The sequence below is a fragment of the Lontra canadensis genome, unplaced genomic scaffold (genome assembly GCF_010015895.1).
Source record: "Lontra canadensis isolate GAN:19392208 unplaced genomic scaffold, GSC_riverotter_1.0 scaffold125, whole genome shotgun sequence".
Lineage (NCBI taxonomy): Eukaryota > Metazoa > Chordata > Mammalia > Carnivora > Mustelidae > Lontra > Lontra canadensis.
Window position 1 is genome coordinate 1,530,845 of NW_022631119.1, and position 14,024 is coordinate 1,544,868.

General features: G+C 51.2%; 1 long non-coding RNA gene and 1 pseudogene across 1 annotated transcript; both read left to right on the top strand.

Annotated features, from left to right (window-relative positions):
- The first annotated feature begins 3 nt into the window (after positions 1-3).
- LOC116857590 lies at positions 4-692 on the top strand (annotated as a pseudogene).
- A 1,065-nt stretch (positions 693-1,757) lies between these two features.
- Positions 1,758-6,166, top strand: LOC116857767. Its single transcript, XR_004380798.1, has 3 exons — positions 1,758-1,784; positions 2,194-2,341; positions 6,129-6,166. It is a non-coding gene; the product is annotated as an uncharacterized LOC116857767 (long non-coding RNA).
- Positions 6,167-14,024: the final 7,858 nt, after the last annotated feature.

Below are 14,024 nucleotides of genomic sequence, written 5' to 3' on the forward strand. Positions count from 1 at the left end.
GCTCCCATCATCTGGGAGGGGACTTTCAACACGGACATCGTGAATGAGCAGTTCCAGCTCCGGACCACGACCGTTGGATCGACTGTATTTTCTGTGAGGTCCTACACGATCTTCCTGAAGCAGTTCTTGCAGTCCGCCGAGACGTACTTCCTGGTGGGACACAGGGTGAACTACTGTATCTTCACTGACAAGCCAGAGTATGTTCCTCATCTCAGCCGACAGAAAGGGAAGCAGATCATCATCCTCGAGACCCCGAGCTGTGCCCGTTGGCAGGACGTCTCCACGCACCGCACGGAGGCCATCAGCAATTTCTCCCAGCGGCGCTTCCGGCCGGAGGTGGCTTACCTCGTGTGAGCGGACGTGGACGTGAGCTTCAGCGACCACATGGGCTTGGAGATCCTCGCCTCCCTGTTCAGGACTCTCCATCTCGCCTACCTTGGGCTCAATCAGACTGACTTCCCCTATGAATGCCGGCCTCAGTCACATGCCCATATTCCTGAAGATGAGGGGACTTTTATTCCATAGGGTTCTTATTTGGGGGGTCAGTGTCAGAAGTTTACATGCTCACCAGGGCCTGCCACGAAGCCATGACCGTGGACCAAGCCAAACACATCGAGGCCGTGTGGCATGATGAGAGCCGTCTGAACAAATGCCTCCTTTCCCACAAGCCCTCCGAGGTCCTCTCCCCCTAGTACGGGTGGCAGAATCCTCGAATGGGTTATTCGAAAGCCCGGCAATTCATCTTCTCCAAATTCATAAAGCGGAAAAGACTTAAAGCCTTGAAGACGAATTACAGTCTGAGAGCGTGGCGAGCACAACTTCCAGGAAGGGCTCAGAGACAAGCAATGCTCAGCTCCCTGAGTCTTCCCCCTAAAACCAGTTTTAGCATGAAGGGCAGACTCTGCTGCCCTTTTCCTGCCTGCCTGAGGCCTAGAAGCACCCCTCTGAACTTAGGCCTAACGCCATCCCCTCCCCTGTCCTCCTGAGACCACCAAACACACACATTGAAGCTGGGCTGATTCTTGGATTCAGGTACAAAGTCCCAGAGTGGCCGCCACCCTTAGCTTCTCACTGTGGGCTCCCACCGCCCTTTCAGACTGACCAGGAGGTGGTCTCAGCCTGTCCTGACAAAGGATCAGAGAGGAGACCTTTCCCAGCTCTGCCAGGTGACAGGGGACGAAGGGTGCAGACCCAGGAGCCTGCAAGCATGCCAAGTGAGGGGCAGGACAGGGGTGACCCATGCCCGATGGGGGAACACTGGAGGGCACCCGTTGGCTGCAGAAGCTTTGGGGAGGAGCTGACTGTGTGCGAGGAATCCCTGGACCATTAGAAAAGTCAGCGAGGTGTCCTAGCACCAGAGCCCTCGGTGGCCCGCGCACCCTTCCCCAAGGCTCTGAAGGGCCACCGGCCAGGGGGACAGAGAACCCCTGCGCAAAGGGCTGGCTGGAGGGAAAGGCAGCGGAGGGCAACGGGTGAGGACAACGGTCCCGGTCCGCGGGACTCGCTCGTCTGGAGCCTCGCGCACCGGGCTGCAGTTGGTGGCACCCGGTGAAGCGCGCGCTCCGTGGGGACTGTCCGAAACAGCGGGGATGGCTCCCGGGAAGCGGGCCGGCCTCCTGGGCGTAAGGCTCCGGACAGCCGCCTGGCGTCTGGGCCCTGGGTCTTCCGTTCTCTCCCTCGGGTCCCCGAGGGCAGTACCGGTCGCCTGGAGTACCGCGGCCGCGACCGTCTGAGCTCGGAGCTGACTCAGCGGCAGTGCCGGATACAGCCTGATGCGGGGGAAGGTGGGGGACGCAGTCCCGGGGACTGGGGGACCCAGGGCTCCAGGGAGGCGGAGGCAGGGGCAGTGCCCGGGGTGCTTGGTGGGTGCTGGGGGCGGGGCGGTGAGGGACCCCGGACAGAGCAGTGGGCGCGAGGGCCGCCAGCCGCGTCCTTCCAACCGCCACGGAAGACAGCGGTTATGCCAGGCCCCCGCCGCCGCCCGCGGGGAGCGCAGGGCCTGGGGCACCGACGTCTGAGAGCCTCTCTGGGGCCGCCCCCTTGGCGGCCACCCTGGGAAGTCCCGAGCCCGCAGTAGGAGCGGCACCCCTGGACTGGCTTCCCAGGTAGCGCCCCCGGGCTCTGACGCGCCCCGAGGCTGTGCCCCACATCACCCTTTCCTGGAGGCCAGAGCCTCTTCTCTTAGCTTTACAGGTTTGGCCAAACGATATGGGAGGCCTAGAACTTTCCTCAGCTCACAGAGGCAGTAGTGGCCCTGCCAGGGCTTGACCCAAGCTGTCTGATTCTACAGATCAGCCTGGACCCACCAGACCCTGGTGACTCCCCATCACTTACACACCAGGTGGTCTTTTTTTTTTTTTTTTTCTTTCTTAAGACCTTAAGGTACTTAGCTAGGGGCACAACTCCTCTAAGTGGGCCTTAACCAACGGGGGCCTCAGGCTATGTGAGGATGTGGGCAGGGACCACAGCTGTCAACACATCTCCATGGCAGAGCTCTCTTGTGATTGCGTCTTGCAGCAAACCACAGGGCTGGCTGGGAGCTGTCTTCCCCCAGGGCCGGGATGGGGGAGGCCCATCAGGTGGGCACAGGATCCCCTCTCCTGAAAACTCTTATGCCCCAAGGGCACCAACATTTCGCAGAATAACCCCATAGATGAGGTTTCAGAGTCCTAGTCAAAATGGACAATTGACCGGTATTAACTTCTCTAGACCACAAACACGGTATGCATCTCCATATATGAGGTCTTTCTAAATTTCTCTAGGCAATATATTGCACTAGCGGCCAACACTGAGGCCTCTGGGTCAGAGTCAACCCATAGCCTGCTTTTGTAAGATGAGAGAGCCAAGAACCATGCCTTGAGTTTCTCATTCTTCTCCCTCTGCAGAGAGTAACAGCGGTCAGCATAGCACTGTCAGGCATTTCTTGTCTTGGGAAGACTTGGCAGCCGACTACACAGCTGTCTGTGAATGATCTCCCAGGTCCAAGGTCAGGAGACACACACCAGGTGGGTGCAGGATCTAGCCTGGCTTAAGAGCTTTACCCAAGGGCACCCACATCCCTTATAATAATTCCATGGCCCATCGTTCAGGGTCCTGACTGAAATGGACAACGTAGCAGTGTGACCTTTTCCAGTGCACAAGTAGGATATATGGATCTGTACATATATTGTACGTATGCATTACACGCGTGCTGGTGTTTGGTAGCACACAGACAAAGCAGTTGCCTTTTGTATGTCGACCTTGACACGGGAAACTGGCTCACTTCATTTCTTCCTTCTTGGAGCTTCTTTGTAAACGTGTAAACTTTGTTACGTGTAGTAAACGTGCACAATCACGTTCTCTATGAGAAAGGCACTTTTGCTTCTTTTTAAACGTGTACGTCTATGAGTAGTTCCCTTACCTTTGACATAAGCTCCAAAATCCAGGAAAGTATTGAGTGGAGACAAGTGGAGACAAAGGTCATCCTTTCCCAGTTTCTGATCAGAGGGTAAACACATTCATTGTGCCGTTAATTGGAGTTTTTTGGTAGATGGGCTTTATCACACGACTGAAACTCTCCCGGTCCTACCTTGCTGAGCCTCTGAAAGGGGAGTCAATTTTGTCAATTGCTTTTCCCACAACCATTGAGAGGATCCTATGACTTTCCCCCCTTGGTCTCTTAATCTGATGATCCTACATTAATGCATTATTAATCGCCCAAAGCAACCTTACATTCTTGAGAAAAAGCCCACTTAATCATGCTAGATCATGCTTGTATATTTGGGAGGATTTGACTTCTGAGAAGGTTGTCAAAGATTTCTAGGGCCATCAGAGGCATTCTCCTGTCCTTTTGTTTCTGGTGAGTTTGGGGCTGAGGGTAACTAACACTGGGTTCCTAAAGTGGGTTAGCAAGAGTTGCGTCCTTATCTATTTTCTGAAAGAATTTGTGTAGCACTGTTAATAATGTCATTAGAGGTTTTCTAGTGTTCATGAGGGAAAAACACAAAACATTTGGAGGCAGAAATGTCATCCTTGCCAGGGGCTTGTGGTCCTTTGTTACCATTTTCCTGTCTTCCAGTTGGGTTGTCATAACTCCTCTGATGTTCATAAAATTTGAATTCTCTTTTTATTTCTCCTTCAGTCACAGTAGGGGTTTGTGAGTTTTATCAGTCTTTTAAAAATTCCTCTCTCGGGTGCCTGGGTGACTCAGTGAGTTCAAGCCCCTGCCTCAGGTCATGATCCCAGGGTCCGGGGATTGAGCCCCGCATCGGGCTCTCTGCTCAGCAGGGAGCCTGCTTCCCTCTCTCTCTGCCTGCCTCTCTGCCTACTTGTGATCTCTGTCTGTCAAATAAATAAATAAATAAAATCTTTTTAAAAAATTCCTCTCTCGGCTTAGTTTTCAGTGCTGTGTAATTTCAGTTTCTTATTTTGGATCTTATTTAAACCAATGGCTCTTGTCTAAGGATGGAAACTTGAGTCATTATTTTTAATTCTTTCTTATTTTTTCATATAAACACATGAAACTACAAAGTTTCCTGACACACTTTGCCTTAGCTGTATCTCACACATTTTTACTTTCTCGTTTTAATTATCATTTACTTTATTGTCCCATTTTTTTCTTATTCCCCTTTGACTCATTGGTTCTGAAAGAGTATGTTTTGCTTTATGTCTGGGTATTTGAGGATGCTCTACTCATCTTATTATTGATGCTACTTTAATCCTATTGTGGCCAGAGAGAATATTCTTCCTGGTGGGCACTGGGTCGTGACTGTTCTTCCTTCCCTGCCTTTTCACGTGGTATTTCCCTGACCTGAAAGTAGTCCTTCTCTACCAGGCCACTTGGTTCTTTTCGAATGTAAAGTTCCATCCCTCCCACCCTTGGTTTTATGTCCTTCCTACCAGCTTCGAAATCCCCACCAGTCTCCCCTCCTCTGTAATATTTGGTTTATTCGTCAGACTCTCTCGATATCGTAAATTCATGGGCAGCAAGAGACACCTTTACACTCTGCGTCACGAGGGTGTGCCACAGTGTCAAGCATAGGGTCAGTCCCAAATAAATGTTCGATGAAAGAACAGGTAAGAAGCTGAGGGAAAGGCCGGCCTTTTTGCTTTCCCCCAGCTTCAGGTGGTTTTATGGGCTGCAAAATGAGTTAGAAAAGATTCTGTTTTCAGCAGTAAAGTCTAGTGGAGACACGGCCTGACTCCAAGGCCAGCCAAGCTTGAGTGACGTTCTAACTCTTGCATTTGACATATCAGAGGGTTCGACAGGAGGAAGACTTGCTTTCAAAATAGAACCTACCCAGCTGTTGACTGCATTAATGTACAGTCACCATATTAAGAGACTAAGGGGGAAAGCCATAGGATCCTCTCTTGGTTGTGGGAAAAGCAATTGACAAAATTGACTCCCCTTTCAGAGGAAAATGCTCAGTCAGATGCTTTAAGGCAGCACGAGAACAATATTTATATATTGATCCTTGACTGAGATTTTTCAAAAATTATAAAACCGACTTGAGTTTTTCCTTTTCCCCACCAAGCCAGTCCTCCCTGGGTGGCGTGTGAATGTGTGTGGATGCTTGGCGTAGTCCCAGTGAACGAGGACACGGAGCTACTTTCCACAGACTATAGTGGTACAGCGCGGTTGGCTTACACGGCAAGGCTGGTGTGTCCTCCACGGAAGCCGGGCAGCCGGGGAGAAACGCAGAAGGAAGAGGCGAGGGAGAGCCATGCCCTGTGTCCGCCCCCGCACCTCGATTCCTCCGGGCTGCTGCCCCTGACACAGCAGACCGCAGATGTCAGCTCCTGCTGCCTTAGCGGCACTGCCTCCGCAGCCTACTTCCTGGGCCACCGAAGCTTTGCACAGTGACGTTGGGCTCAACACATTGCCACTTGTACAGGTCAATTCTGCTTCCCTCATCGAGCCCGATTAACAAGAACAACGTATGTCCGTGTATGTTCTGTCTGGGAACGGAAGGTCAGGGCCCACAGAAGCCAACAGTGGGGAGGCCCGGGGCAGCTGCAGGCAGCAGTGGCTGTCCTGCCAGTTCTAAGACTAGAGGAAAACCGGCCTAGAGCTCGAGTCTTCCAGGCCAAGAGAGGAAAGCAGAGTGTTGCACGCTTGGTATTTACGGATCTCTCCCTTCTCCCCACAGTGCACCTTTCCAAGCCAGTGTGACCTCCAACTAGTGCCATCGGACCCCACAGGCAGGGAAACATGCACAAACACCCCGAGCTGTTGGGCCTCCGGCTTGCTCTAAGAAAACAGAAAACAGCTTAAGTTTGTTTGATGGAACTAGATGCACCTGAGCCTGTGCCCGGGAGAGCAAACCCGGGAGTGAGGGCCCGTGGCTGCCGCCATGTGTAGAGAAGGCTTTTGCTTCCTAGTTGCGGAGATCCTGGTTCTTGCGGGAGAAGATGACCCGCGGGTTGGTGGTCCCACCCATGTGTCCACAAGGAGTCCCTGGACAGCTGCTCCTTGCTGAAGAGGCACCCGTGATCTGGTCGACGGGAGGCGAACGAGGCCCCGAAGCTCAGGTATTTTCTCAGTCGTGTGGGCTCCTACAAAGTCAAGGGGGGCATCCCGGCCGGGAAGGCCCCAGTGGACTGAATGAAAGTGACGTTGTCCCATCTGACTGCAGCCACGTGCTCTGGCCATGAGCCTCCCCGGCTGCTGCGAATGCCGGCAGAACGGGAAGTATGGCCAAACACAGCTCGCGTACTGTTGCCTCCCAGGGCGCTTCCCGTCCCCTGTCCGCACGGACACCAGGTGCCCAGAATGTGTTCAGGGACAGTCTTTTCTCCAGCCACACCCGTGGTGCCCGCCCCTCTGACGGCAACAGAGGTGCCCTGGCCTGGTGGCCCGGAGGCGTCTGGCAGAAGCACGAACAGCAGTTGTCCTCCGTCCCAGCTTTCTTCCCTTTAGTGGTAGCTTTTCTACCTGGAACAGTTTGGCTCTGGCCAGACAGGTCCCCAGCAGACATAGAAAGGGAACGCGGCTTCTCCACCCCAGTTCTGGTCCTGGCCCCTCTCACTGGAACTCCCCCTGTGCCCTGGACGAGTGGAGCGCAGGGGCCGGACTGCAGGTGGGAGGAGATGGAGCTCCAAGCACAGGTGTGGTGTGGCCGCTCTCCCTGCGGCTGAGGGCTTTGGCCGATGGCTTGCAGGTGCCGGGAACGGGAGGTCAAGCGCAAGTGTCTTCTGTCGTGTCTGTTGTCAGCGACGGTTTCTCTGCTGGAGGGACCAGTGTGCTTGGCCTGGGGATTCCGGCTGGTGTGCCTTTGGGCAGGAAGGACTGTGTCTCCCAGGGGAGGTACTCTGTCTCCAGGTGGGACGGAGGCTCTGCAGGCTGGCAGGACTCTGGGGTTCAGGTCTCAGCCTCCCCCGGCATGAGCTGAGGTCCGGAGTGTCCCCCTCGGCCCTGCACTAAGGCAGAGTGCTTCAGTCCTGGAGCTGGGGCCTGGGGGGACACCCTGGCCCTAGAACAGTCTTTAGCCAAAGGACCCGCAGATGCCTTGAAAGGAAATGGTCCGGAGTCATGTTAGCAAAGCTGAGCCTTGCCGAGTGCCGGGCATCCCGATGATGGCCCCACTTCAGCAGATGAGGCTGGCTGCCGAGATGCCAAAGGTGGGACGTGGCAGTGTCCCATGTGCCGAAACTGACCGAGCTCTGCTCCCACTGGGTGCCTGGGTTTCCGCGGAGGTTCAGACTGCCGCTTGTGCTGCGAGGCCAGGTTTCCCAAAGGGTGAGAGGTAGCAAAGCCGCCGGGTGCGGGGGGGCCGTCAGGAGGAGCCTGGGAAGGGGCCTGGTAGCCATATCAATTTCATCAGAGTCAAAGGCAGGCCTGGATGCCCAGTTGGCTGCCGTTCTGCCGGCTGGAAAGCAGGCTACTGCAATAGCAGGGATGGACCGGCTAGTCAAGTCGGGGGCACTGGGGAGGGTGACTCTGCTCCTGCCCATCAGGGACCCATCATGGGACGGAAGCGTGGCTCCCGGGCTCAGGCAGAGGTTCAGAGTTGGGGTCGGGCTCCTGATTATACGGCAGGTGGACTGGTGGAGACTGGACAGGTTCCGCCCTGGCGGGTCCCGGTTAATGAGGAGGTAACAACAGTGGATCCTTAGGGAAAGCAGAAGGCAAAAGCCTGGGAATGGGGAGCTGAGCCCATGTGGTGACACCCAGTTCCAGAACACGTGGGGAGGTCACCTGTACGGAGGTGCTGACTGCCCCGGGGGAAGAGATGGGGAAGCAGGGATGGTTGGGCCAGTGAAAACTGAGGCACTGGTGGAAGTGGAGGAGGGACACGGGTCTGGATGAATGGGTGGATGACCCCGGCTTGGGGAAAGGAGCTGGGTCAGGAAGGGAAGCTTACTTTAGATTGCCCAGGAAGAGCTGTGTTTGCCCTCTGATCCCAGGAACCTGGTATGTTGTTTGGATGTGCCCGACTGCCTACTCCTCCACGGAAAACTGCACTGTGGAGCCCGATGCTTGTGACTCATCACTGGAATGTGTGACAGGAAAGGACTGTCCAGTAAAGAGGCGGAAGCAAGGGCACCAGAGGGCAAAGCGTGGGGCTCTTGGTCTTTCTCCAGTCCCTTTGGGATTTCGGCCCCTGGTTGTAGGGCTTGGGGACTGGCCTTCCTCCTCCTCCCCACCCCACCCCCACCCTCCTCCCCCCGCCCCCCGCATGTGGGCACACTCAGGACTGCTGATGCTTGTTGCCAGCAGCAGGGGGACCGCTGGGGCTCTGGGTCTGTGGTCTCCTCTGCACCTGGCCTGGGGCTGTAGGTGACGCCCTCTGTGCCTCTTAGGTCCACTAGCCATTGCTCCCAGGATCAGAGGAAGCAGAGCCTGCTCAGAGCGAGGCCCCGGAGCACCCCACATCTGGATGGTCTGGGGGCCTGGCTCACTCTAGGTCAGTGGGCGAGAAACGTCACCGGACCAGTTGAGGTTGGGCTCTTTCTGATGGGGACAGGTGCACCCAGAATCTGGGGAATGCTTCACTGGATGTGAGCCAAGGGGTACAAGGAGTGACCCAGCAACACAGGGAGTGATTTTTCCCGGCCTCTTCCCTTCAGGCGGCCACCACGGGCAACACCCATTTCCCCTCACGTCCTGCCTTTCCTCCGTGATGGTGGGTCTGGTTTCTGGAACATCTGCTTACAAGGGAGCTGTCTGTGGTCTGTTCTAGTCCTGGAGCAAGACAAGGACAGCCTTGTTGCAGTCCTGGAAAAGTGTGAGTCCCAAGCTTCGCCACCTGGGCTGTACTGTTTTCTGCAGTGGGGGCCATTGGGGTGCCCTAGCCTGCCCGGGTACTGTACCCCACCACATCCCTCCAGGCAGCTGGCTTCTCTTCACTTCCTTTTACACATTTGACAAGGGACAAACAGCACAAACCCTCGGACCTCTCCAGGAGGTCCCACGTGGGAGTGAAGGCGGGGGCTGAAGCTGGTCTGTCTGATTCCAGAGCTCATGCATGCACCCCCCGACTGGAGCCCCCTCATCACGCAGGCATCATGGATGACCACTTCTCCAGTCCCGATGCCCAGCTCCCCGGCTCCCTGTGAGGATCCCCCGCCGCCCACTAGGTCTGAGTTGGTTGCTCTCCTAAGGCCCACACAGGCCACCCTGGGCTCCAGGCTGCTCAGAAGGTGGAGGACAGAGACAGTAGTCGCCCCGCATCATCCCGTGATGCATGTGTTGTAACCTGTGGCCAGCCACACAGCTGGTCGTGGGAACTCTTCTCCCAGACGCAAGGACATGAGAGGTGCTGCAGCTGGGGGCAGAATCTGCTCAGCTCTCACGGCCTCGGGTCCCAAGGCACAACCTCTCCTGGTCACTTAACCCTGCTTTGCCTTCGGCAGAAGGAAATTCCCTCCAATTCCTACTTTACCAGAGACCTTTTGGAAAGCTATGGTCAACTTCATCAATTACTTCCCCTGCAGCTTTGAGAATGCAGATGGCTTTTCTCCTTCAGTCTCTTACTACGGTAAATTGCACTGACTGCTTTTACATAGGAAACCAACCTTGTAGTTTCTGCTGCAAATTCCACTTGGTCATTCTAGAGGATCTTTTTAAATTTGGTTAGGATTGATTTTCTAGTATGTTCAAGATTGCCATATCTGTGTTTGTGAGGTATAGTAATCCGTACATTTATTATTATATTTTGGTAGGAAGGTCGTGCTCACCTCATTGAATGGATTTGGAGGATATACCTCCTTCTCTATTGTCTGAGAGTTTGTAGGACCCTGGTAACATATCTTCTATGTGTGATGAAATTCACCAGGAGAAATCTTTGAACCTGCAATTTTCTTCCTAAAAAGGTTTTATAGGGGCGCCTGGGTGGCTCAGTCATTAAGCATCTGCCTTTGGCTCAGGTCATGATCTCAGGGTCCTGGGATCGAGTCCCACTTCGGGCTCCCTGCTCCACTGGGAAGCCTGCTTCCCTGTTTCCCACTTTCCCTGCTTGTGTTCCCTCTCTCGCTGTCTGTCTCTCGGTCAAAGAAATAAATAAAATCTTTTTTATAAAAGGTGTTTATAATCTCCTTATCCTTTGAATGTCTTCTAATCTGTAGCAATGGGCCCCCTTTTCTCGGATATTGATAATTAAAATTTCACTTTTTTTTTAAAGATTTTATTTATTTCTTTGACAGAGAGAGATCACAAGCAGGCAGAGAGGCAGGCAGAGAGAGGAGGAAGCAGGCTCCCCGCTGAGCAGAGAGCAGAGATGCGGGGCTCGATCCCAGGACCCTGGGATCATGACCTGAGCCGAAGGCAGAGGCTTTAACCCATTGAGCCACCCAGGCGCCCCCAAAATTTCACTTTTTATTTCATGATTGATCTTAGTAGACATTTTTCAATTATATTAGTCTTTTACAACTCTAATTTTAGCTTTGTTAATATTCTGTGCTATTTTCATTTCCATACCAATATTTGTTATCTATTTCTATTTTGTAACTAATGTGCTTTCACTTCTCTTTTTTAGGATAGAAACTTATATCCCAGTTTTTAGATCTTTCTTATTTTTTAAAATAAACACTTAAAGATGCAACATTCCTTTACTCACTGTTCTAACCACATTCTACAAATTTGGTTTGCTCTGGGTTACCTGGGTGGCTCCGTCTGTTAAGCATCTGCCTTCGGCTCAGGTCATGATCCTGGGGTCCTGGGTTCGAGTGCTGGAGTCAGAGTTGGACTCTCTACTCAGCGGGAAGCCTGCTTCTTCCTCTGCCTGCTGGTTCTTCTGCTTGTGCTCTCTCTGTCAAATAAATAAAATCTTAAAAAAATTTTTATTTGCTTTGTTTCAGTTATCATCCAGTTCAAATTATATCTAACATTTTGTTGTTGCTTCTTTGATCCACTGGTTATGTGAACATATGTTTTCCTTTATTTCTAAATATTTGCAGATTTCCTAGATATTTTAGTTATTGGTTTCCGGTTTAATCCCACCATGTTCAGAGCAAAAACTGTATATATGTTCAACTTTGGAAATTTGTTGAAACAGATTTTGACCCAATAAATGCCTAACTCAAGGACATTCCAAGTTTACTTGAAGATTTTTGTTTTTTAATTTTTTATTTGACAGAGACCTAGATCGATACAAGTAGGCAAAGCAGCAGGCAGAGAGAGAGGGAGAGGGAGAAGCAGGCTCTCTGCCTCGCAGGGAGCCTGATGTGGGCTCGATCCCGGGACTCCAGGATCATGACCTGAGCCAAAGACAGTCGCCCAATGAACTGAGCCACCCAGGCGCCCCCATCCAGGTTCATTTGAAAAAGAAGTTTGTTTGACCCAGCGAATTGCACTACTAGGTATTTACCTAAAGAATATAAACATAGTGATCTGAAGGGGCAAGTGGACCCCAATGTTTATAGCAGCAATGTTCACAATCACCAAACTATGGATAGAGCCCCGATGTCCATCGACAGAGGAATGGATAAAGAAGAGGTGGTGTATACACACAATGGAATATTACCCAGCCATCAAGAAGAAAGAAATCTTGCTATTTGCAATGACATGGATGGAACTAGAAGTTATTATCCTAAGCAAAACAAGTCAGAGAAAGACAAAATACCATATGCTTTCACCCCTATGTTGAATTTAGGAAACAAAACAGATAAAAAGAAGGGAAGGAAAACTAAAATAAGATAAAAACAAAGAGGGAGACCATAATAGACTTTTAGCTATAAAAACCAAACAGGATTGTTGGCGGGAAGGTTGTTGGGGTGTTGGGGTATGTGGTTGATGGGCATTAAGGAGGGCACCTGAAGTAATGAGCCCTGGGTGTTGTATGCAACTCATGAATCACTAAATTCTACCCCTGGAGCTAATATAGTATGTTAGTAAAATTGAAAATAAAAAAGAAAAGAACGGTCTGACATCAGGCACTTTTCCTGAAATATAGCCCATTCAGTTAAGACAGAATAAATGTTTCACCCATGCCTTTAAAAAAAAGTGTGTTCCACTAATGTTGGATCTAGTGTTTTAAGAAATACCATCAAGTCAAGATAAATCTTTTGCACTCTGATTTGCTTCTTGTTTGTGTGAGGGCCTGTATGAGGGCCTGGTTAGCCAGAGGAACATACTTGCAAACCCCGGATATAGGGGCAGGCCAGGCCGGGTGGAGACATCCAATCAGTGGGGTGCACATATATTTACTGTGGTGTGTTGAAATCTCATTGGCCACCTGTGTGTGGGCCGGGCTCAACCACCTCTATAAAGGTTAGTCTGTGAGGCCACGGGGGAGTAGTAGGAGGAGTTGTAGTAGCCATTGGGGTCGCTGTAGGGGTAGTCGTTGGGAGCAGCCTCGCTGGAGCGGCCTCGTCCAGGGAGCGGCCTCGCGGGGGTCGTCGTCATCGCCTCTTCCTAAGAGATGGCCCCTACCGGTCCGTTTGGTTTCTGATGCTTGGCACGAAATAAAGCTGTGCTTGACTTTGCTTTGCATCAGTCTTGTTCCTTTGATCACGGACCCTAACAGTTTGCTTGTTCTAACAACTAGTGAGAAAGAAGTGCTAACATCCCTAGTTATGACTGAAATTTGTGTATTATCCTTGAGTTTGGTCAGTTTTTCCCTTATATATTTCAAAGTTCTGCATTTAAGTACAATAAACATATTTATGTCTTCCCAGTGAAGTTGTTTTTAAGTGTGTAAACTACTGTTATAAAAATGTGAAAAATTCCACTAAGTGGAATTGGATCAGCAAAAAGGACTCCATCATCATCGTCTTCATATTGAGTGGGATGAGGAGAGGAGAAGGAAGAGGAGGGGAAAGTCTCACTGGCCGGGGGTGGCAGACATGGAAGAGGTGGAAGGGGAGGCAGGCACACTTGATAGAACTTTGTGGAAATACATAATTTTTGTGTGCCCTTTTTGGTTTCTCATTTCTCTGAAGATGTTTCTATACTGCACCATTCCTTCTTCCCATTTGCTTTGGTTTCAGTGTCCACATGATATGAGTCCCTGTCATAAAGGGACTCAAAAGTACTCTTAAATAACGCTTCTGCCTGATTTGAGTGTATTATGTAAAAATTTTAAATACTATTAAGGAGGCTCCTTGTTGAATCAAAGTATTATATATTTTGACAAATGTCCCCAACGCCTCCGAAAACAAGTATCAGACTTCCTGTCTCACAGGAGTGTATGCCAGATCTTTGGATGACATTGCCAATGATACGAACATAAAATAATAATCATAATCATAATGACGGCCCTAGCTCTTCTGTACTTAGCATTATGTTCCAGGTCTGCTACTAAGCTCTTTTTAGTCATCTCCCACAAAACAGGTGGTTTTAGCTCATCCATTCACTAGATTTTAAAGAGGCTGGGACTCACCTGTTTTGGAGCATTAAAATCCTCTGGAGGGCTTATTAAAGCAAAGACGTGGGGCCCTAGCCCAGAGTTCCTGATTCAGTAGGAGTGAAGTGAGGCCTGTACATGAAACAAATTCCCAGGCAATGCTGTACTGGTCTGCAGGTTGGAAACTGCTGATTAGAAGAACTTTAAAAAAAATTACTACATTCAAGAATTATCTTCCTTTTTCATTGTGAATACTGACTC